The 24,846-nt window shown below is 40.1% G+C and overlaps 1 protein-coding gene across 12 annotated transcripts in view; it reads right to left on the bottom strand.

The window, feature by feature from the left end:
* Window positions 1-23,591, bottom strand: part of NFYC (nuclear transcription factor Y subunit gamma) — a 75,464-nt gene extending 51,873 nt beyond the window's left edge. For 3 of the 12 annotated variants that reach the window (XM_075997101.1, XM_075997090.1, XM_075997097.1), the window contains exon 1: window positions 23,375-23,587. The gene's annotated coding sequence lies outside the window, so the exon portion shown is untranslated. Of the gene's footprint in view, window positions 1-7,136; window positions 7,549-23,374 lie in introns of those variants that run through there. The other 9 variants (XM_075997070.1, XM_075997059.1, XM_075997079.1 and 6 more) reach the window with 7 other exon arrangements.
* Window positions 23,592-24,846: the final 1,255 nt, after the last annotated feature.

Here is a 24,846-nt window from a genome sequence, read left to right as displayed (position 1 = left end):
CATTACCAATTTTGATATTTCTCCAAAGCTCCAATTCTGCATGTACAAACTGCCTGCTGGACTTCTCCAACTGGAAAGCTACCTGGAACTGAAATTCCACAAGCCCCACATTAAATCTATCTTCTTTCCCCAAACCTGCTCTTCCTAACTTTCTGCTTGTACCCTCCAGTCACTCAGGCTTGAAATCTCAGAGCCTTTTTCTCCTTTGCTCCCCAATTCTAATCAACTGCTAAATTCTGTAATAACAGTGTCCAACAGTATCCATCTTCTGACTTTTCTTCATACTGCCACTGCCTCTGTTCAGACCCTCACATCACCTCCATATAATAATAAAAATGATGTTGATATTGATTACAGCTAATACTCATTAATGATTACGGTGTGCCAGGTGCAGTTCTAAGCCCTTTATATTACTATTTTATTACTATATTACCTATTTTAACCCTCTTAACAATCCTACTATAAGGGTTGTGAACCTAGTATGTAAACTGACTACATTGTTCACAGTTTCTAATGTCTCAAATTTACTCTACATAAGGATGCATAATAAATCTTATAAAAGCCCAGTTCTGGCCGGGCGCGGTGGCTCACGCCTGTAATCCTAGCACTCTGGGAGGCCGAGGCAGGCGGATTCTCGAGGTCAGGAGTTCGAAACCAGCCTGAGCAAGAGTGAGACCCCGTCTCTACTATAAATAGAAAGAAATCAACTGGCCAACTAACATATATAGAAAAAAAAATTAGCCGGGCATGGTGGCACGTGCCTGTAGTCCCAGCTACTCGGGAGGCTGAGGCAGCAGGATTGCTTGAGCCCAGGAGTTTGAGGTTGCTATGAGCTAGGCTGATGCCACGGCACTCACTCTAGCCTGGGCAACAAAGCGAGACTCTGTCTCAAAAAAAAAAAAAAAAAGCCCAGTTCTGATAATGCCACATCAGTCTACTACCCCGAATCTCCAATGGTCACCAATGTCAAGCAGAGACTGTTCAAATTTCTTAGCCTGACAATCAAGGACTTCCAACATCTGACCCAATTTATTTCTCCATGCTTTTTTTTTTCTTTTTGAGAGTGCCATGGCATCAGCCTAGCTCACAGCAACCTCAAACTCCTGGGCTCAAGCAATCCTTCTGCCTCAGCCTCCCAAGTAGCTGGGACTATAGGCATGCACCACCATGCCTGGCTAATTTTTCCATATATATTTAGTTGTTCAACTAATTTCTTTCTATTTTTAGTAGAGACAGGATCTTGCTCTTACTCAGGCTGGTCTCAAACTCCTGAGCTCAAACGATCCACCCACCTAGGCCTTCCAGATTGCCAGGATTACAGGTGTGAGCCACCGCACCCCGGCAGATTTCTCCATACTTCTTCACAAATCCTTCCTGTCCTTAACTCAACTCCTTCTGCTCTAAGCAGAGTAGATCATTTACTGCTCTCTTCAGTCCAAGCTGCACTTTTTGAATCATGACCTTGTTCCTGCTGCTTCCCATGCCTGAAATGTCCTTGTCCCTGAGTCCAACACCCGGTTAAACTGCCTTTCATTCCTAAGCCAGTCTCTCCTCCTGTGAATTGTGTGCATTTTGCATGTACTTTCCATATCAGTTTCCAATAATTGATACACATCATCAGTCTCCCCTACCAGATTGTTAGATCCTGGAGTAAAATTTTACTTGTATACATTTTTAAATTCTCTACATAAAGATATGGATGCATAGTGTACTACTGAAAGGACGTGTAAACAGCATCCAACTGTAGTATTTCCTTGAAGGTAAGAACTATACAACTTAGGGAAATAAAGGAAAAATTCATTCTGTCTGTATATTTCCATCAAGCAGGTCTTCCCTTTAGTTTTCTATGTAATTTGAAACTATGTAAACAGAACAAAATGATAGTACTTCCAAGAAAAAAGGACAACCAACTGAATTAGCACTGTTGTTTGCTGTGGTTATTTTGGTCTTCTTTCTTCCTTTGAACCAAGGAACACAAGGTCACAAACTATGTTATGCCACTTTCAAGTTAAACATTTACTAGGTGTTTTTTTATTTAGTTCTTCCTTTATACTGGAATTTACCTTCATTTCTTATCCTTCAACTGCCCTTTTCCACTGCAAGTGCTGGACTGTAATTTAATTTATAATAAATACTCTCAGTAGAGAAAAACTTTTGGTCAATCATCAAACAATGGGGCCTGGCTTTGGAATGCTCAAAGGAAAGGCAGGAAGATGAGGGTGATAATGTAAATAGAATCTGACAAGTTCTAAAGAGCTAGGCACAATACTGAGGTAGCAAAAAGAACAGACTAAAAAGATAATTAAACTTTTGGGAAATGCAGATATGAGGTATATACTATCCAGCTGTGTCTATTATAATTTTCAGTTACAGTACATTTCAGGACTTAAATATTACATAACTTACATCATTCAAGCCCTCATTCTTTCATTAAACTGTAACTTGTTAAATATATGAAGGCGGTAAGAAAAATTAAGAATTTTCAAGTATATCATGGTCTATCAAAGAATACAAAAAATAACAAAACACACACAAGCACATATAGAAATGCCACTTTGCTGGTGGGAAAGAGTAAAGTTGATATAGTTAAGATATTATTTGGGGCATATATAGAAAATGATTCCTATTTTAGTCTTGTCAAATGCTTAAAATGACCCCGGAGTCTGACTCACTTGAAGAACCAAGCCCAACTTGTTCTTATTTTTGAATGTATGAACAAAAAACAAAACCACTAACTGACATACAGATGTTGTGTTCATATGTTAGTTTACTTCTTTATAATGCATAAAAGTAACCCAGCTCTCTAGGACACCTCAGACAGGTGGGCACCATTAGTTTCTTAGCTGATTCTCAGCTTTCTGAATAAGCAACTGGCTGAGGCAAGAGATCTCAGATCCCACAGGGGACACTAAGTCTGCTGCCACAGCAGACTTTCTAACCAACAGACTCCACACATAAGGACTTCCGAACCTCTCCCATGACCCATTTTCTCTCTGTTCCTTCTGTGCTCAAACTGCAACCTACACAGATGTACCAAAACGAAGAGAAATATGAAAAATAAAAAGTAAAAACAACCTAGAGGAATAAAAGAAACATGTAACAAGTTGAGTGGGAGTCGTATCTCTGAACTTGCACTGGCCAGTCTTAAAAAGCTGTAAGACTTGGATTAGAACACCTAACCTGACTGGGCCACAATTTCCCCACTTTATAAGAAGGGAACTTTAGGGGGGCATGGGCAATATAAGTAACCTCAACACTTGTACCCCCATAATACGCAAAAATAAAAAAAATTAAAAAAAAAAAGAAGAAGAAGAAGGGAACTAGACTAGATCCCTAAATGATTCCCATCTACTTAATCTGGTAGTATTTGAACTCTGTATGCACATATTTTGGGGGATAGGGATGGGCAAGAATCATTTTATTCATGATCAGCTTTAAGAATGCTTTTTGGGTTACTGAAGCCCTCATAAAAGTATACAGCTTCTTTAAAAGGAAACCTCATCTTTTTTTAGGAACAAAAGCCCACAGTGACCTTGATTGCTGTTTTGAAATATACCCATCCCTGGAAATGGAATTTTGTTTGATAAGGCCAACACCAATTTTGCCAAACCTCATTCTGTCTGAATATGATTCTTTCAGTGCACACAAAGGAGGTAGATACCAACGCTGACTGACCATGCCAGAGAGGAAGTGACTTAATAAGGACAGGAAATCAAATAGATCACAAAATATCAACCCCACCCCAGGAGGAAAAAAAGGAAGTCCTAAAAATAGACAACACTATGCATGTAAAATGGGTGAAAGAAATCCCCATGAATTTCCGCCACTTATGTTAGAAAAGTATTTTACAATAAGTATCAACTGTGTAAAATTTATGCCAGAGTTGAGATTTTTGATGACAGACCAATTTTTTTTTAAAGTACTCATCCCAACATTAACTTACTTGCTACTCCTCTGCATGGTGTAACTACCTCTCAAGCTTGGAAACTGACAGAAAGGATGACCACAAAGCAAACCAAAAAAATGACTCCAGTTTACTTTATAAACATTTGGTGCACAAACTAAAACTGTAACCTCTGCTTGGTAAACATCTGCAACCATTACAACTTACCTGCATTATAATGCAAATCTCAGAATCCAATCAGAACAGACTCACAGTTTTTATTCTGAGAGGTTCTTAAATCTATTAAGAGTTTTTTAAAAAATCAGCATTCTCATTTCATCTTATTCTGTAAGGCCCTCCATTTTCGACAAAGGGGTCAAAATTCCTTCATAGGAATCTTGATGGGTAAAGGTTTGATGGTTTCAATGTATGCTTTAAATAGATACAGTCATGTCAGCATAAATAGGAAGATGCAGGTGAAGGCATGTGGAACAAGTTTAAAAAGAGACGTGTCAGGTTTAAACAAACTCCTTTGTAAATATATTAAAATAGTGGCATTTTTTCTTTGATGCCACATCTATCTTCATAAACATTTCATCCCCAATAGTCTGGATTAACAACAACTAATATTTGTATAGCACTTCACAATTTGAAAGCACTTTGACATACAAGATCACATTCAAGACTCACCACTAAATAAGAAGGTGCTATTTTTAGGTCCCATTTTTCCATGTGAGGAAGCTAACACTAAATGGCTGACTTGCCCAAGCCTACGAAGCTGGTGATAGAACCAAGTGGGATTTGAACACAGGTTTACTGACTTTAAATGGCCTGTACCATGCTGTCTCTAAGATTGCAATCAGAGCAAATAAATGTCCCAATCTCAGACACCAGCAAAGCCTACCCGTCCATATACATAACCACCTACAGCCCAAGTGATAGCCCTAGAAGATCTCTGCTATTTGTGGAAGTAAAGTTTTCTTCATTTCTCTGGAGAACATTTATCTGGCTAAAGTGTTATAGGAGGAGATCATACAAACACTATTCGAAATACACTAGAAAACATCTTAGTCACCTGAGGTGTTGCACAGGCATGGCCATGTGCATCCAGGTAGTGGGTCAGACTCTCAGAGTCCATGACCCTAAAAAGGTTATGAAGCATCTCAACTAGAGGCAGTGGCCGAGCATCTTTCCAAGAAGCTAAACCCATAAAGTTATTAAATTTACAGAGTTTTACCTCGGCCTCATACTGTGCCCCATCTTCACTTTTGCCTCCCCTGCTCCAGGCCTCCCAGGGCCAATAGGTCATTCAGTATCTACAACTGTTTTTTAAATCATACATAAAACCTGGAATCATCAGTAACATAAATCAATGACTTGTAAAAAATAAACTTAAAATAATTATCTCTCTGCACACCATCTAGGGGATGGTCATGATGGAGACTCAGACTTTTGGGGGGGGGAATGGGCATTTATTGAAACCTTAAAATCTGTACCCCCATAATATGCCGAAATAAAAAAAAAAGGAAAAAAAAATAATAATTATCTCTTAAAATATAATCCTTAACACATACTCTTTCTGTTAGGACTTAAATTCACAGAATTAACATTTTCTTATATAAGTATTCCAATCTCCCAAAAGAAGTTTCACAAATACCATTTGAACTCCTAAAATACTATCCTTCAGTAAGAACCCACTAGATTACAAAGAAGACAAGGTAGCATGCAAGGAATTCTGAATCTGTTGGGCAGTTCACTCAACTATCATACTAAAAGGATTTAGAATATTTTTGTTAGGGGGAGGGAACTGAGCAGAGTGGGAGAGAGAATGAATGCAGTCCTATTGTCTTATTGCTTGAAAACTCCTAATTTGAATCTATAAGGTACTCCTACTAACCACTCAACATCAACATCAGAAGTATAGTCTCTTTTCATCTTAAATAGAGCTTTTCAGTCTAAATCTGTATAAACAAACTTTGTCCTTCAATCTTTAAACTCCTCGGCAGTTTTTCAAGGTCACTTTTTCAAGCAACGACAGAGGCCTGCATCCAGGAACTTTGACTGCTATACCACTGTAACTCAAAAAGCCCCAAATCTAAATCCCTATCAATCCTTTCAGGTAAATCCTTTAGTAGAGGGGAAGCTAGGGAAGGCAAATCAACACCCTTGAAACTTCCCTAACAAGGCCTGCTCCTTTTCCCTATCCAGAGACTGAGTGCTGCTGGCTCACTGCTCCACACTGAGTCTGCTGCAGAAATGTTCCAATGACCTTCATTTCGTACTTGCAAATAAAAAGAAAACAAAGAATTGCTTTTTAAAATCAGGTGTATTATAGATCTTAGTACATGGGACTGAAGATTTTACTATTCACAAGAACTGACTGATTACTAATTAGCAACCTACATTAGCTTCATATCCTTAAAGGGGAAAAAAATATATCAAGGGCAAAAGATAGTGTGCCTGTACTCTTAACTTTCCTATTTACAAACTGCAGGTAAATTAGGATTTTAAATATTTCATACAGAAAATGAAAAGCATTTTGCTCACATCATTCTAAAGAACCAAATCAACACCTGACAAAATGTGTGAAATTGGTGAATAAAGATTTGCTCTTGTCACTGTCAATGTGAGTGGATAAGTATGTTTCTAACCAGCATTCTAAGCTAAAATGTGCATTTTAAAACAAAGATTATTCCTAAATTAATTAGTACTTATTAGAATCTAGAGGCAGACAGGTAAATCAAGGAAGTTATGGGAGAATTTCACATTGGCATGTGGGCCTTCACCATCAGACCCTGCATCAGTGCAAATCATATTTTTACACAAATTTCGAACAGCAATAGTGTTGCTTCCATCTCTGAAAATACAGATGTCAACAAAGTGCATGGAAATAGAAAAACTCTTACAATAACTCAGCTTATTCTGTAGGAAAGCTTCAGTGCACTTGAACAAAGGAAAATTATTTGGAAAACAGTTAAGTTTACCCAATGCAAAGAGAAAGTGCTTTGCTTCTGTGTGCCCCTGAAAAATGATTATCCTTTCTTCATGTATCTGATCTGGTCAATACTGAACTAGGAAAAGAAATCCTAGTTGAAGGACATGCAAAATCTAAACAGAGCAAGGTATTCTAGGTGCACCAAAAGGTATGCATGGAATGTAAAGTGGCCATTTTCTGAAACAGTGCAACTTGTCTACACTCTCTGAAGCTAAACAGTTTCTATCATTTCAACACAAAACAAAGAATTAAACTTACCGGGAACTGCATTAATTTTAAATGTAGTTATTTATATCTCCTCGGACAGGGAGAATTAAAGTCACTCCTATCCCTCCCCCCCAAAAGGACGGAGGAAACAAAAGGCAGCAGGAGATGAAGAAACCTGAGTCTGGAATGTCCACTCCAGTGAAAACCCGAACAGCTGTCCCCCCACCCCCCAGCAAACTATTCGCCATTTTTCTTTGTCTTTCAGCTGACCCCTGCCTCAGTGAAAAACTCCGAGGCTCCAATGAAGCCCTGCAACCTCCTTCCACTTTAACAGTCAAAGGCATTCAATCTAGCATGCTATTTGACACCAAACCTTGCCTCCACAGTGGTCCCATTGGCTGAGCTGCTTTATCAGCTAAGAACACAAAGCCATGATTGGCTGTTCACGTCATCAGTTACCTCTTTTGTACACTTCCTGTTTTAAAGTTACCTTGAGAAGCAGAACAGGGGTCAGATTCAGCCTTCAAACTACAGGGAACTTAAGGCTTGGAAATGCCCAGCAAATGCATATAGCAGATGCACTAGGGCATCATGTACTTCCAAAACAGGATACTGCAAATTTAGAATTGTTCTTAAAACCAAGTGAAAGGGCTGTTACAATTCCCACCCACAGGATTCCTTATTGGCTGCCTGAGTTCCATTTAAAAAATTTAAGGTAATTTAACTGCTTCTGATTGGCCATCAAAGATGTCTGTATGATACTGCTACAGTATCCTATGGCAGTAAACCAGAAAAGCAATGTGCACAAGGTCGGAAAGTTGTGACTATCTTCAGTTTTCTGTTGAGGCATTAACAGAAGAAAAAGAAAACTGGGTAGGGCTAACCCAAAGAAAATGTAGCTTCTTTAACACTAACAAAGAGTGATGCCGAAGGCCAAACAATAGTTTGCAGAATTTCTAAAAAGCATCCATCTGTCATTGTTACTGGTAATCCTGAAATCACAGATTAGTAACACAGCAAAACACTTCATTTTAAAACACAAACTAATCCAATTAGAAAAATTTTCAGGTAATGTATGAAGTTAGTGGCAAAGGCAGTGTCATTTCTAAAAAGTCTACCAGAAATCAAAGAGAGAAATATAATGATAAGGGAGGAGAGATGGCAAAGGGAGATCATTGAATACAATTGTCCCTCAGTATTCACAGGGGATTGGTTCCAGGATCTCTAGTGGATACCAAAAACCTTGGATGCTCAAGTCCCTGATATAAAATGGTGCAGTATTTGCATATAACTTATGCACATACTCCTATTTTTTTTTTTTTAACAGAGTCTCACTGTGTTGCCCAGGGTAGAGTGCAGTGGCTATTCACGGGTGGGATCAACACACTACAGCCTAACTCCTAGGCTCTGTGGATCCTTTCAGCCTCCTGAGTTGTTGGGACTACAGGTATTTGCTGGTTTCCTATAATAACTAATATAATGTAAATACTAAGTAACTGTTACACTGTATTGTTCAGGGAATACTGACAAGAAAAAAAGTCTACAGGCCGGGAGACTACAGGCTCACGCCTGTAATCCTAGCACTCTGGGATGCCGAGGCGGGCAGATTGGTCAAGGTCAGGAGTTCAAAACCAGCCTGAGCAAGAGCGGGCAGATTGGTCAAGGTCAGGAGTTCAAAACCGGCCTGAGCAAGAGCGAGACCACGTCTCTACTATAAATAGAAAGAAATTAATTGGCCAACTAATATATATAGAAACAATTACCCGGGCATGGTGGCGCATGCCTGTAGTCCCAGCTACTCGGGAGGCTGAGGCAGTAGGATTACTTGAGCCCAGGAGTTTGGGGTTGCTGTGAGCTAGGCTGATGCACTCACTCTAGCCTGGACAACAAAGTGAGACTCTGTCTCAAAAAAAAAAAAAAAAAAAAAAGTCTACACATGTTTAGCAGAGATGTAATTTTTTTAAAAAAAAATATTTTCAATTCATAGTTGGTTTAATCTATGGATAGAGAACCCACTGTGTATTGTTAAAAGCACTTTAGAGTTTGACAGATTAACTAATTTACTTATGACAGTCACAAAATGTTGCTGATTAGCTTTTAATGTTTGATATCAGAGGATAAACAACTTTTTCTACCACAGTTTCAAGAATAAGCAGCAGTGCTCATCTCAGCAGAGAAATAAGTATTCTTACTTGACTTATTGTGGTTACTGAAGATATTCCAGGGGTGCTGAAGTTCACCAGTGGTGGTCAAAGATTTGCTTATGGATTTTGGACCTAACTGCTTAGATTTTAAGAGGTAGCTCCTAATATGGGGGAAATCAATTAACATGCCCTTTAAAAAAAAAAAAATCCAACAAGCATCTCACCATTACCTGAGGCCTTTAACATTCTCCTTAGATCTTCTTCCTCCCATCAGAACTGAGTATCCTAGGTCCAAACAACACAGTGTTTTGCCTGGTAGATGAGATCTTTTCTAGAAATTCCTCAATTGACCTTACATGAGAACTCATCCTTGGCATATGCAGAGATTCAGCATGGCCCTGAAATAGATGATTTGTCCTATCCCCTTGTGATATTACATATTCTTTTTATTTTTTTATTTTTTATTTTTTTTTGACTTGGAGTCTCACTCTGTCACCTGGGCTAGGGTGCCATGGCGTCAGCCTAGCTCACAGCAACCTCAAACTCCTTGGCTCAAGTGATTCTCCTTCATCATTCTCCTGAGTAGCTGGGATTACAGGCATGCACCACAATACTGGGCTAATTTTTCTATTTTTAGTATAGACCAGGTCTCGCTCTTACTCAGGCTGTTCTCGAACTCCTGACCTCAAGCGATCCTCCCACCTGGGCCTCCCAGAGTGCTAGGATTACAGGCGAGAGCCACCACACCCTGCCCACCTTGCCATGTTAATTTCTCTACATACATTCTACTCATTTCGCACAATGAAATAATTCCTGAACACCAACTATTGCCAGGTTCTGTGCTAGGTATATTTTAGGCTTTACCACTCTAACTCTAAGTGTAACTTCCTTTTACATGTGAGAAAAAGTAAGATTCAAAGAAGTTAAATAATTGGTCCCTCATCATACATCTAGATTCAAACTCAGGTCCCACATTGACTGGTACTCCTTTTACTGTACAACACTGGTTACCAAGACATGGAACACCTCAGGGCACATCAAAGGAAATTCTCAAGGGCTACATATGTACAGATAACATAAGCCATTATCCAACTTCACTAATTTAAAAATTAGAAATTTGGCTGGGCAAGGTGGCTCACACCTGTAATCCTAGCACTCTTTAAGGCCGAGGCGGGTGGACTGCTCAAGGTCAGGAGTTCGAGACCAGCCCGAGCAAGAGCGAGACCCCGTCTCTACTAAAAATAGAAAACAATTGGCCAACTAAAAATATATGGAAAAAATTAGCCGGGCATGGTGGCGCCTGCCTGTAGTCCCAGCTACTAAGGAAGCTAAGGCAGGAGGATCACTGGAGCCCAGGAGTTTGAGGTTGCTGTGAGCTAGGCTGACGCCATGGCACTCAAGCATGGGCAACAGAGGGAGACTCTGTCTCTAAATAAATAAATAAAAATTAGAAATTCGACTAATGTTAAATTTTGTCTGCCAGTTAGAGACCTAGCTAGGGATATGACAAAACAGTACCCTACAAGTTGATACAAACTTATTTTTTTTAGACAGGGTCTTACTCTATCATGAAGGCCAGAGTGCAGTGGCTATCACCATAGCACACTGCAACCTCAAACTCCCAGGCCAAGCAATTCTCCTGCCTCAGCCTCCTGAGTAGCTGAGACCACAGGTGTGAGCTATCATGCCTGGCTAATTTTTTTTCTATTTTTTGTAGAGATGAGGTCTTGCTCTTGCTTGGGCTGGCCTGGAACTCCTGGCCTCAAGCAGTCTTCCCACCTTGGCCTCCCAAAGTGCTAGGATTACAGGCGTGAGCCACTGTGCCTGGCCAAGTTGATACAAATTTTATTACTAATTATTAGGAACATTTAACCAGTAACAAATCACATTTATAATTTATAAGGACTTGAAACAACTAACAACTAAATTAATGATAGATTTTAAAATGTTAAGAGATTGTGAGGCAATTTCACTATGATATCCACATAAGAGTTTGGATATGCTAACGAGATGCCTTACAAGGTGGTTCCTGAAGCTACATAGTTACAGGTATAATATTACAATTCTTTTCTCAAAAATTTAGATCAGGGTTGGGCACAGTGGCTCACACCTGTGATCCTGGTACTTTGGGAGGCTGAGGCAGGAGGATCACTTGAGGCCAGAAGTTTGAAACCTGCCTGGGCAACACAGAGAGACTCCATCACTATAAAAAATAAGAAAACTTAGCTGGGTGTGGTGCCACATGCCTATAGTCCTAGCTACTTGGGAGGCTAAGGCAGAAAGATTGCTTGAACCTGGGAGTTCGAGGTTACAGTCAGCTGTGATCACACCACTCTGCACCCCAGCCTAAGCTACAGAGCAAGACAGGTTTGGATCACAGATTCTGAATATCTATTCCCAGCCTGGGAAGAGAAGGGAGAAGGCCAGTGGGCCAGTTGTGTGCCTTACCCACACTACTGCCTCTCTTAACCCCACAACACTGAGGGCCGTTCAGCTGCCAGGAGGCAAAGAAGCTCATCAGAGGAGTAGGGCTGGGGGTGGGGAGGCACAGAAGAGTAGTGAAAATGTGTTCGCAACCTCACTATTAATTAGTGTCAGTATGGTAAAACTATGCACTTGGGAGTCAGGTAGCGCTAGTTTCAAATTCTGACTCTACTTACTAATTGTATGACCGGACTAACCCTGAGCCTCAGTTCTGTCATCTATAATGTAAAACTGTCACTATCTATATGACAGCGCCATTGTAAGGATTAAATGAGTTAATACACTTGTACTGTGCAGTGCCTGAATAAGCACTGAAAAGTAGAAAGTACTAAATGTCATCCAATCCAACTTCCTTGTTTTACAGCAGGTTAAGGTTCAGAGAGGGACAAGACCTGCTTAAGGCCCTAAAGCTATTTTGAGGGAATGTATCTCTTCTATCTCTAGCATACCCTGCAGAAAGCAACTCCTTAGCCCTAAAGATCAGTACCAGAGGACTACCAGGTACTTCTAAAAATCTTCCCCAGTTTTTATGCTGGAAATCCATGCCTTTCACCACCAATTTCAGCCAAGGTCTGGTTATTATTCCAAAAGTCTCCCCTTCTACTCTACTTTTGATGTATCAGATTAAACCAATCATGTCCCTTGATACTTTGTGAAGGTTTTCAGTATAGTTTTTATTAGTTCTTAGCAGTTTGTAAGAAAAACACTTCAACAACCATTGCTCATCAACAGTCACCTTAGTAGAATTCAAGCTACAGTGGGAAGAGAACTCAAATTATCCTTGAATTTCCATTTGACAGCTGAAACCATTCCCTTACTATAGCTTTCTCTCTCTAGCCTGTCATTACTGTGGACTGGAATCTCTGGGATTCCAACTCACAATCTTCCCTGGTCCTGGATCTCAGCAGTCCTCTACACCACACAATTGCATCTTCTCACCCTTAAATGCTCAGATCACTGTGAGACAAAACCAGTAACTCTGGTTACATGGTTCAAGCTTCAATGTTCTCAAATTCAGAGTGAGAACTGATGCTTTTTGTCAGAAGACTGATTTTTGGGCTATAGCTACCTACGTACTAGCTATATGATCTTGGCCAAGTTACTGACCATTTATGAGCTCATTTCTTCATGTATAAAATGGAAAAAATAACATCAACTCACAGGAGTTCTGAGGCTTAAATAAGTGAAAGCACTCAGCATACTAACCTGGGAATGTGGCAGGTGCTCAATTAATATCTAAATATACACACGAATATAGCACTTACACATATTAATAACTACTTTTTTAACATGTTGCTATATCAAAGAAAGGCTTCCTGAAGGCAGCAATAGTGTCTTATTTATATCCACATTTATTTCCAGTGCTCAGTACAAAGACAGAAATCAAACTCAACCTTACCCATAATGTCAGTGAAATAACAGGGAATGGCAGGGATTGAGAACTGGTGAATGTGTGTCCCATCTAAAGGAACAACCACTACTCAGCTCCAACTGAAAAGGGCTATGTAGGAATGTCAGTCCACTGCAGTAAGAACTTCAGATTCTCTAAAAGAAGCAAAAGCCAGATTGTTCTAATGTCAAGTCAAAATTCCATTTTAGATGTTGGTTCAAATTAAAGGGGGAAAAAAAAACCCAATAATCAAATAGAAGAAAATCAAGGGCTGCCAGAATACAACTTCTGACCCATGTCCTTCACCTGACTTGGTCCTAAACAACTATTAGCTATTTCCCAAATCAAACTCACCTTCAAGATTAAAAAACCAAAAGAAAATGTTGACATATTTCAAAAGAATCTGACAGAAGTTATGAAGATAATCCTCCAAAAAAGCCCAGAAACATTTTGAGTGATGATGTCATTAGAATAAAGGAACATAGCACTGTTGCTCAGTAAATGGTTAATAAATAAATAAAAAAAATTAATAAATGAGACCTTAAGTAGATTATCAATTCTGTATTATTTGTTTTTTAAAAATAAGTTATGTTCTCCAAAGCAAAAATTAAGGCTAAGGGATGGAAAACTATTCTGGAGGGACCTACTTCAGCTCTCAGAGTTGTCCAAAAATGGCACAACCTGCCTCAGAAGCTATGGATAGGGTTCTTAAACACAGGCTGTTTGAATACTTGATAGGGATATGTAAAGACAAGATGAAAAACAGCAGCCATGTGCAGTGGCAGGAAAACAAGCTCAATCTTTGCAGCTAGATGGACTTAAGAGTCTTATCCCTCTTCACCACTTTTTAGCTGAGTGACCTGTTAGCTACTTAACCCCACTGAGGCCAGTTTCCTATACTGTAAAATATCTTGCAATATTGTAAGGATTAGGGTAATTTCATTTGTTCAATAAATACTTATAAGCATAGGCATTGTGCTAAATTACTTCTGGGGATCCTAAACAAGACACAGTCCTTATCAAGAAGATTAAAGTCTATTGTAAGAAAGAGAAGAGTTAAAACAGGCGATCATAATGCTGTATGTTAAGAGTTAACATGGGCAAATGCAATCATGCTATTGGAGGACATACACAGAGTACCTAACCCAGGCCCTACCTAAGTTTCAGCTGGTAAGAGGAGGCTTCTTGGGAGATTTAAAATCCTAAGAATAGAAGTCTACTAAGACAAAGCAAACTGCATGGGTAAGGGAGCACTACATTCCCAGAAGGGCTGTAGTTTGGTACAGAAGCAGCCCAGAGGCAAGAGGCTAGACGTTTAAAAGGTAAACAGTTGAACAAAGCTAGGATATTAGAAGTGTTTTCTCTTTTCAAGTAATTTTTAATTCTGATTTTTTTTAGAGAGAATCTCATTCTCTCGCCCCGGCTACAGTGTAATGATGTGATCATAGCTCACTCCAGCCTTAAACTCCTGCATGCAAGCAATCCTCCTGCCTCAGCTTCCCGAGTAGCTAGGACTATTATGTGTGTGTCACCATGCCTGGCTAATTTTTAAAAATTTTTTGTAGAAAGAGGTTCTCACTAGGTTGCCAGGGCTGATCTTGAACTCCTGGCCTCAAGCAATCCTCCCACCTCAGCCTCCCAAATCCCACCTTGGCTGAGATTACAGGTTAGGACCTTATTCTAAAACAATGGTAAGGAACTAAAGAGTTTTAACTATGGGATTGACAAAATCAGAATTACGCTTTTAGAAGATCATTTTGGGTACACAGAGAATAAGCTAGAGAAGGGGGAAGGGTAGGACGATGTCAGCACTCTAGCCCAATGACAGGGAAAACAGCATATTGCAGTAATCTGGTTACTGGAAAATGTAGTAGAGAAGATGTTGAAAACTAGATGAATGAGAAATATTAAGACGACAAAAATCAGTAATATTCAGTGGTTAATAATGCATGTAGAATGACAACACTGTGCCTGATAAACAACAAGTGCTCAAAAAATGATGGCTACAACTATTATCATTGTTGTTGGCAATTGGATTAGATGACCTATGAAGTCACATTCATCCCTAAGAGTCTATGTTACTTTGAAGATCTATCTTGTTCTCAGAAAAGTCCTTTTCCACTACTGGCCAAGCTATCCTATACAAAATGATTCATTTGTTTATTCATAAACTATGAAATGGGTTCCACTACACACCAGTCATAACATTAAAATGTTTATTAGGGGTTCTTACAGAGTTCCATGACCAAATAAATTCAAGTGACACTGCATAATGTACCTTCCATCTTGAAGGGTCGTAAGGCACAGGAGCACAAAGGCTCTGAATAAGGATTCTGCATTAAAGAAATGTACTTCACTTTGGCCATTATTTTGTCAAGGATCCTTTCCTCATCACCTAAGGATACTTATTAGCATCATATAGAACTAATGTTCAACGGAACAGCTTGAGAAATGCTGCTCTAAGCCAACTTACAAATTTTTGCGGAATGAAAAGATTCAAGGCAACTCTACTCTGACAACCTTCCAAAATGGTTAGTTTTACACATATTATGGCATTTCCCTTTTTAATTTAGTACTACTGAAAATGACATTAAATACCACCATAAATAGCAATCCTTTGCCTCCCAAATTATTGCCAACCAAGCATGCTTTGCTTCTTAAAAGGCCCCAACTTTGTCATTTGATAATGAGCAAATTCTATGCTACTTACCTTCAGGGTAAAGTAATAATTTTTAAGACAGTTAAAAATGACAAGGATGTTCAACTGTACAGATAGTATGTACTTTATTAGCCCTTTATCTTTTCTCTTTTAAAACGAACGGATAATGCCAGTGTAGAAAGGATATTTTCTTAACACTGGGCAAAAAATCTCACTTCATATAGATTCCTGGACAATTTACAGCTCCTGAGGACAGGAATAACAGTAATTAGGGATTTAAGCCAATGACATGATACAAAATATATCATTACATATATTATAATATCATTTCCTATAAATCATGCTATTCTTCTTATTGAAACACTGTTCAAAATCATTATTTACAATTCATACTCTTGAATGTATTTAAGAATAGAACAATTCTTGACCCTTATTAATAAGGATATACTACTGACTTTAAATGGAGGATATTCATTTAAATAAGACACTTTACATACTGTGGACATAGATATTTGAACCTTTAGTTTAAACCTATTCTACTAGAAACATTCAAATGCAAAGGTTACACTCTAGTCCAGCTCTCTTAACTACACCTAAAGTTTATCCATTAGAAAGCTCTCAGTGTATAAAAGAAAGTACACTATATTTAGAATTAATCAGTCTGCAGACAGCAAAATACCAAAATGGAAAATACAACCCCCATATTGAAAATGAGTGCAGGTGTTGTCTCATTGCTATCAGGTTTATCACTGCTAAAACATGGAGAAGTGTGGAAAGAGCACAGCAAATCTTGCAACCTGGCAAAAATTTCTGCAGGCAGAGAGATTTTTTCCCTGAACCATTCCACAATGTTGTCTTTCTGCTTACTTCAAAGAAAATGTTACCCTGGTGACTACAAATCACACAAAGTAAATCAACATTACTACTTCAAGTGATAATTTCTACAATTAGAAAAATTAAAAATGACTAATGATGCAAATCTCTCCTTCTGGTCAAAATGTTAACACTGTTGTGATTTTATTAATTTATTTATTTTTGAGGCAGAGTCTCACTCTGTTGCCTGGGCTAGAGTGCCATGGCATCGGTCTACCTCTCAGCAACCTCAAACTCCTGGGCTCAAGAGATCCTCCTGCCCTGCCTCCCAAGTAGCTGGGACTACAGGCACTTGCCACCACACCCAGATAATTTTTTCTATTTTTAGTAGAGATGGGGTCTCACTCTTGCTCAGGCTGGTCTCCACCTCCTGAGCTCAAGCAATCCTCCTGCCTCAGCCTCCCAGAGTACTAGGATTACAGGTGTGAGCCACCACACCTGGCCACCACTGTTGTGATTTTGATAATCATTGCTATTTAGCAAATATGAAAAAGTTTTCATCTCATAAGAATCAATACCACTGAATACTTGGGGATTAACAGAGAAGATCAGGAGACAACTTTCTCTGAAACAAATGATCCTACTACTTTGTGCATTCAAAAGAAAGACTAACCCCACACTAGCCTACTGAAAATCAGCTCCTAAACCACAACAGTACAACTAAATTATGTTCTTTTTTTCACATCAAGTGGTTGTTCTTCTGTATGGAAATCTTACTGTACATAACAGAGAAATCACAAAAGGCCTCCTTCCTTATCAAGGAAGCACTAACTGGCTGTCAGGACAGATAAGCTGTTCTAAAAAGAAAATGTGTTCTCTTACTTACTAAAGTTCTCTCAGTAACAGGCATCTACCATATGCTACTGTATTCATTTCTCATAATTACCCTATAAGGTGGATATTATTACTGCTACCTTACCAAGTAAGAAACTAAGGCTCAGAGAAGTTAAGAATCTGCCCCAGTCCACAGAGAGGGTAAATGCATTGCAGAGACAGAATTCTTTTCTAGGTCTCACTCCAATCAGCAACTATGCTGCCCCCTCCCAAGGGCACTTTTTGGCCAAAGTTTTTTAAAATCCATTTCCTCCTCTAATTAATCTATTTAAATTATGTTTGGTGCTTTGAGTCTCTGCAGGAAAATACTAAAATGACCTTGTGGCCTTCCTAACTTGTCAGAGTGCATGCATGAAAAACTAAATAAACAAAATGAAAAGAGAGACTATAAGACATCAGATAACTCACAACCAGTTTCCTCTGAGAACAAGAAATAGAATGGAAAAGAAAAACTTGCTAGCTAAGGAATGTTCTTCCTAAGTTGTATGCCTGAGGCTAAAATGAACCTCAAGAAGGTCATCTGTGACCCTAATAACGTCCTCTGCCATTCTCTCTCCTGTGAAGGAAGTAAACTTGTCACTTAAAGTCATCTCTCCCATCAAGTCAATGCTTCCAAAGGAGAGGCAATGCTATTTATCAGAATGGCACTTTCTGGAAATCCAATGATCTGGCAAGACTTGGCCCTGCCCTTGCATAGCTAAGTGACCTTGTCAAGGTCATCTCACTCTTTAGGGCCTCAGCACAAAAGATATGCCTGAAAAAACCGAAGGTCACTTCCAGGGCTAGGACAAAAGGATTTTTTTCTTTTCCCATAACATTTTGTGGTATCAAGATAACACAGTGTTTAAGAGTAAGAGCTCCACAAATTAGGTAAGAATTTAGAGTTACATACCCATGTCTGCATCTGGACTCTGCCACTTATTGGCTGTGAGACCTTAAACAAATTATTATACTTAACTCCTCAGTTTTCTCACATGTAAAAATTAGGGTGGTAATAGTACAGTATGTGAGGAAAATATGTAATACATTTATACCCTCACTGGTACAATGTAAGCACTCAATAAAAGTACTAACTATGATATTATTCCTGAGTTTGAGACATAGACCCTTAGGGACTCAGTACCTTCGAACTAAAAGATAAAATGTGTTATTACAGAAATTGGCACAAAAAAAAGATGTAATGTGAATTTCAAAATTGCTTCAAAAAGACATCTATCGTGGCCTCTTCATTTCACTTTGCCTCCATTTCTTTGTAAATAAAATGCAGTTAAAATTATCTTGTATCTTCTCTAGTACAACAAATCAGTTTTAGCCAAATGAATAACGTATAAAGCATAAATGAGATAACAGAAAATATCTCCTATAAGAATTAACACAATGACTGCCACAGTAGGAAAAAAATTTTTCTCCTTGGGGTCACAGCTTTTTATTGCAAAAATAGAATAAAAACTTCGAAAACAAACAATCCTTTTTAATTTAATGAAAAATTTGTAATTTTTTGGCCGGGCGCGATGGCTCACGCCTATAATCCTAGCACTCTGGGAGGCTGAGGTGGGAGGATTGCTCAAGGTCAGGAGTTCGAGACCAGCCAAAAAACAGAAAGAAATTAATTGGCCAACTAAAAATATATAGAAAAAATTAGCCGGGCATGGTGCCTGTAGTCCCAGCTATTCAGGAGGCTGAGGCAGAAGGATTGCTTCAGCCCAGAAGTTTGAGGTTGCTGTGAGCTAGGCTGACGCCACACCACTTTAGCCTGGGCAACAGAGTGAGACTCTGTCTCAAAAAAAAACAACAGGCCGGGCGCGGTGGCTCATGCCTGTAATCCTAGCACTCTGGGAGGCCAAGGCGGGCGGATTGCTCAAGGTCAGGAGTTCAAAACCAGCCTGAGCGAGACCCCGTCTCTACCATAAAAATAGAAAGAAATTAATTGGCCAACTAATATATATATATATAAAAATCAGCCGGGCATGGTGGCTTGTGCCTGTAGTCCCAGCTACTCGGGAGGCTGAGGCAGGAGGATCGCTTGAGCCCAGGAGTTTGAGGTTGCTGTGAGCTAGGCTGACGCCATGGCACTCACTCTAGCCTAGGCAAGAAAGCGAGATTCTGTCTCAAAAAAAAAAAAAAAAAAAAAAAAATTGTTATTTTTTATTGTTTTCTGTAGTGAGTTATATGCAATTTGAAAAATAGTTCACATTGATAAGGAAAACCCCCATCTACTACTTGGCAGCACATCAGCCACCTGAGATCCCTACCCCTCAGGGAAGACCTGCATCAGCATAATATTATTACCTGGCCTATCAACTAACCTATTACCTGGTGCATCAGCCTAACACTGAACCTATTACCTGGTGCATCAACATAATACTAACCTATTACCAGGCAGGCATTAGTCACCTGATATCCCACCCCTTGGACCACACCAACTTAATAAAAGCAGGAAAAATCAGGTAGATGGAGCGAATAAACTTTGATTCTGCCACTCTCCATGTGCCGCTCGGTTTGTCCTCAGGACCATCCACTATAACACTTGTAACAATACGGCTCACAACATGAAGCACCATGAGTTACATATGCTTCACCAGGCCTGGGGCTCAAAACTAGCGTGAGCTAAATACAACTCACAGGGCAGTTAATGTGTTAAATTAGATTACATGGACATTATCTATAAAAATATAAAGCATTAGTATGATTTCTGCTTTGAAGACAAAGCTGAGGTTCACAAATTTTAAACATAAATTCAGACCTACTCAGACATCCTGAGAGTTCAACATTTCCAGGGTAGTCAATTCCAGAGCATAACAAGGTGGCCACAGGTGTAAGGGGCTATTGTGGAATGAAGATAGTCAATGGCACTGAAGAGCACATTGTACAAGAAATGCTTGCTGGCTGGGCAGAAAGGCTCGCGCCTGTAATCCTAACACTTTGGGAGGCTGAAGTGAGAGGATCGCTTGAGGCCAGGAGGTCAAGACCAGCCTGAGCAAGACCCTGTCTCTGCAAAAAATAAAAAGAATTAGCCAGGTGTGGCAGGGCGCAGCTGTAGTCCTAGCTATTTTGGAGGCTCAAGATCACTTGAGCCCAGGAATTCGAGGCTGCGGTGTGCTATGATCATGCCACTGCATTCCAGAGTGACAGAGAAAGACCCCATTTCTTAAAAAAAAAAAAAAAAGAAAAAAAGAAATGCTTGCTAAATAAAAAAGATTTATGTATATGCTTGTTTTTGCAACCTTGTCTAGACTCAGTAAAATGCAAACTAAGTTATAGATGCCATCACATTCTTCATATTTGGTTAACTTCATGACTGAGCCAAACAAGGCTGAGATGACCAATGCACAAAATGCACAGCAAGCCCTATTTCCGCTTGTAGTTTTAACTCTACGTTTCACACTGCAATGTTATTGCAAATAAAGCAGGGGGAGGGGAACCTTCACCTAATCACACCAAGACATAAAGCTATCAAGACTTCCAATTCACTCGTTTCCCCTCAAAACCTGATTTAAAAGTTTCCATACAAAATTGGAATTGCAAATATTTTGTCACATTCAGTTTTAATTCTACACATCATTCAGGATAAGCATGTTTCAGAAATCAGTATCCCACAATTTGAAGAAGGAACTAGGCCTTCTTTGGATAGGTCCTGGTACTTGGAGACATAAGGAACTAACTGGTGATGCTTGAAAAACCTCCCCAATGAGCTCTTTACACTATGCACTTGGTAGTTCCTCACTGCTTGGCATATATTATTAATACTTCCATATACAGAAAGACTACGTCAGCAATATTCTGAAGATTTTTAAAAAATGTAGATTCTTAAAGTTTCTGTGCATATTTTTACCCATTATCTACCTGGGTTCAGGAAAGGTCCAGCTATTTACTTTGTGAATCTTCCCTTCCACTCTAGAAACCAAGGGATATGGGCCAAGTGCGGTGGCTCATGCCTGTAATCCTAGCACTCTTGAGAGGCCAAGGAGGGAGGATCGCTAGAGGTCAGGAGCTCAAGACCAGCCTGAGCAAGAGCGAGACATTGTCTCTAAAAATAAATAAATAAATTACATAAAATAAAATAAAATAAAAAAGAAACTAAGGGATATGATTTAAGTATCTACTTCAAGAACCCATATTCTGTTCTCTGCCTATGCCATTCCAACAACAACAACAAAAAAAAGAACCCATATTCTGTATGGTTACAATTCTGTGGTCTGAATCCCTGAAAAGTATAGCAAATTCTTATTAATTATACTCTCCTATTAAATATACTCTTAACACCCAAAAATCAATGAACCAGAAATATTGACAAATCCTGTTACCGAAAGATGCAAGAAGCTATGCAGTAGTTTCTTTTCATTTGGAGCTGCTTACTTTTTTTTTTTTTTTTTTATGGAATTCAAATCTTTATTGGAGGCAACAAAGAGCAGATTTGACACTATGGAAAAACATTAAGTGGAGGCTGTATTAGTCAAAACTTTTTAGCTTTAGTGACAGAAATCTACCTCAGGTTCAAGTAAAAAAAGAGAATTTATTGGTTTACATAAATGGACCCAGAGGCTTCACAGTGTTACCAGGACTCTCCCTCTCTCCTTGGAGCTGCTTATTTTTTTAAAAAAAATTAAAAGTGCATATGAGAACAGGTGTATTTTTAGGCATGTATACAAGGATATAAATGAGCCAAGATCCAGAAAATCTGGGTAGCTACCTTCCTCTTAGAGGGGAACCTAACTATTCATTCAACAAATAACTGCTAAGTACCTAACACTTGCTAGAAATGTAGCTTTGGAAATTCAGCCATGACTTGTATTCCTTCTAGAACAGAGAATTTCATATATAACATCTCAAAACCGACTGCACGGTCCTGAGACTCAATCTACTTATTTACTGCTCTCCTAATATACTTCCCAAGCCAGAAAATGTTCCCCAAACTGCTTCCTATATCACACTTTCTCATATTAGATCTGACACTACTTAATGCTATGCCTCCTAGGCTTGGCATTCAGTTAATTAAGATCTGGCACACCTATCCAGTAGGATCCCTCTCTGTTTACCTGCTCGCTCCTCACATCACATGCCAGATCAGGTAACTTTGGACTCCAGGGCTTCACCAAAGCCTCAGTGTTTAAATGTTCGCACTCTCCAGCAAAATCCCTGATCTGATTCTATCATTCAAATGTGTCCCCAGCCCTGATTGATGCCTTTCTTCCTATACCATGCACTCAGACCATGGCCTTCAGGGTCATTCTCAAACTGGGTCACACTCCAAGTCCAGCACCCCTGAATCTCGAAGACCCTTTCAGCCTGTAACTTGGGTTTCGGTGTTTCCATGCCTGGGACCCCAGGGGCTTGCACACTCTCATTTCGGCTGTGCATGTATCAGAGAGGTCACCTCCAAAACTAGGAGTGTCCCCCATTCCGAGCCATACCCCAGGCTACCCCCCAAAGCACCAGCCAGGCCATCACGCTCTCTTCCTCCCTTAAGGCTCGTCCCCAGCCTCCAACCCATGCCTGCGCGAAAAGGGGTCACTGTCCCAGCTGCCCATGCCCAACACGCGCTTAACCCCGCAGCCTCAGATTCCTTCATCACCCCCAAGGCCGGAGCCGGCGCGACCAATAAGGTGCCAGGTCCGCGGCCTCCCCGCCACCGACCAATCACGAGCGAGCCCCCCCGCTGTCGCCTTCCGCCAATGGGAGAAAGCCCGCGGGCCGGGCCGACTAGGCGCACGGACCCCACGAGCGCGGCGGCGGCGACAGCGGCGGGCCCGGCGGGGACATAACATGGCGGCGGGCAGGCCGGACCGAACTACAGCAGCGGCCGCGCGAGGGAAGTGAGGTCTCCGCCGAAGGCGGGAAGCGCTGCCCCTCCCCCCGCCGCCGCTCCCTCTCACCCTCCTGCCCACAGAAGCTCCCGCACACTCACACGCCTCTGCTCAGAAGTCCAGGGAAGAACAGGAACCGCCCCCGCGCTCCTGCGGAGTCCGGCAATGCAGAGGCCCGGGCACGGCAGAGGGGAGGGGGAAGCCTGCGTCACGGAGAACGGAGCGCGCGCAAAGCGGGGTCACAAACAAGATGGCGGCCACGCCGTTTGCACCGTCTCCCCTCTTCCCCTCCCCCTCTCCTGGCGCCTCGATTCTCAGTATCGTGTAATGCGTAGAAGCGGAGTTGCTTAAAGTCTCGCGAGAATTGGTTAGGGTCGACGACCGCGTGAGAGAGAATGAGATCTGAGAGTTTGGGGCCCCGCCTCCTTTCAGAGAATCCGGAGGCGTTGCCTGGTGACCTCCGTAGGGCGTTCTATCCTTGTGGATACCAGTCTGTTGTGTGTACAGTTGAATTTTAGTGAATAGTTTTTGAAGGTTTTCTTTTTTTTTTAATCTGGGGAGGAAGACGACATAGGCGTGCTTATTAAGCACGCTGTTAAAGAAGACAGCTGCTAGCACCTTAAATTCACAAAAGAGGGCATTTAACACCAACCTGTAAAGTGATATCTCCGGAATAAAGAATAGTAAAAGTTAGCTGGTAACCTTATGTCGACGTAGAAGTTGTCTTTCTCATTTTGAATGCAGAGTTTAATAGTTTATCAAAGACAGTTGGAAATCACAGCTACAGTGGACATCTACTTTTTCATACCTCTTTCATCTCTACAACCACTTAGTCTAAACGCATTAATATTATTTACATTTTACAGATGATAAAACTGGAGCTCGAAAGGGTTAAGTAACTTGTTCCAGGCTCCACAGCTAGTAAATGTCCAAACCCAATTTGAATAACTTCAAAACCTATAGATACGTTCATCAAATAAGTTTTGAATGGAATTACCTACAGTGAGACATTTAGTGCATTAGGTAGCAAGCACAGAGAGAAATGGTACTGCCTCTACTGATGATATCCTTGAATTTACAAATCACAATAAAATCAACACACTATTATCATTCGTTTCCTTTGGGTTTATGACGCTGGTAATAAAGTAATTGAGAATAATGGAACAATAAACCCTTGACTTGAACTCAGGAAAACGTTTTCAAATCCAATTTCAATAAATCTCACTTCAGGCACTCAATAAGTATTTAATGAATGAATGAACAGAACCTAACTAACTATAAGGCACCTGACTTCACCAAGTCTCAATTTCTTCATCTGTAAGATGATCTAATTCCTAGTTCCTGGGAATGTTGGGGAGATTGAAATAATGTGAGAATGCTTTGTAAATTACAAAAAAAAAAAGTGTTATAAATAAGTTGGAGATAATAACGACATTTTTGTACATGAGAAATAGCATAAAAAAATCAAGAATTAAGAACATAAAATTAAGAACAGGGAGACTCAGGCTAGGCACAGTGGCCCACACCTGTTTTCCCAACCGAGATGGAAGGATTGTTTAGAGTCCAGGAGTTC

The sequence above is a fragment of the Microcebus murinus genome, chromosome 2 (genome assembly GCF_040939455.1).
Source record: "Microcebus murinus isolate Inina chromosome 2, M.murinus_Inina_mat1.0, whole genome shotgun sequence".
Lineage (NCBI taxonomy): Eukaryota > Metazoa > Chordata > Mammalia > Primates > Cheirogaleidae > Microcebus > Microcebus murinus.
This window is presented reverse-complemented; position numbering and strand designations above follow the sequence as displayed.